A 1190-nucleotide genomic window follows, 5' to 3' on the forward strand; every position below is an offset into this window, starting at 1 on the left:
CCCCCCCTATAAAAATTAATACAAATAAAATATAAAGAAACCAACAAAACAAGTACATAAATGAACAAAGAAACAAATTAATCAGGCTAAAGTACTCAAAACTGCAAGCTAGGGTTGAGGCTTAACCGTACTTAACGCCCTTTACATTCCATTGATCCTTCAGATGGAGGTCAGAGGGAGGGATGATTCGAATATGCCCCTCGGGGGCAATCTATAGGGAGTGAATAATGTATAACAATATCCTATCTCATTGAAAACAAGAATCGGATAGGCTGCTCAAAGAGAAACACAGGAAACGAAAAAAAACATCTTTTGCGCTGCGTTAATGAGCGCCTATTTTTAACGCCCTACACTACAGATACAGCTGGCTCGAGTGTGAATACTGTTTTTGCTGAATTGTCTAAAAAGTCGAATTTGCTAGATCGAAATAAGGCACAGAAATCACACAACACCATACTGTGGACACATCAAACGCATATCAGCAAAAACAAACTTAAATCTTTGCTGCTGTAAGAATGCTGTGGAATGAGTTATATATCTTCATTCGTTGTTCCACTATTAATCTAGATCTAGATCTATATACCTTTATAAAAGTGGACTTGGGAGGCTTTGTGCACAAACTCCTCCCTTATTACCTAACCCACATCTTTGAAACTTTGCAGGCGTCCACAGCATCCATGTGGCTAGGATCTAACTTTAAAAAATCCACGCAAACTGCTTTCCCCGATTTTTACAAAATTCTTTGTTTGGTCCACACAGAGATCTAATCTTGGAAAAGTCTGTCTTCTAAGACGCCATTGTAAACACGTGAGGTTTCCGTTCACTGGCCGTGCGTATTGTTCCCATATCTTAGAAATTCTGGAGTGTACAACCACGAAAGCGGAGTAGAGAATCAATCTTTATATCTATTATATATATTTGGCAACTTGGAAACACAGGTGTCACTTTTCTCTCAAGATTTATTGCTCCATTTCAGTAGAGTGTATGTAGTAGGCCAATGACTTTCAGCTGATGTTAATGCACCGATCATTCCTTTCACCCAAAAGGGGCCCAGCTAGTATTTTATAATAGTAATGATCAAAATATAAGTAATGGTGATGAGAAGAAGAAGAAGAAGAAGAAGAAGAAGAAGAAGAAGAAGAAGAAGAAGAAGAAGAAGAAGAAGAAGAAGAAGAAGAAGAAGAAGTCGC

This window comes from Aplysia californica, unplaced genomic scaffold, assembly GCF_000002075.1.
Source record: "Aplysia californica isolate F4 #8 unplaced genomic scaffold, AplCal3.0 scaffold00164, whole genome shotgun sequence".
Lineage (NCBI taxonomy): Eukaryota > Metazoa > Mollusca > Gastropoda > Aplysiida > Aplysiidae > Aplysia > Aplysia californica.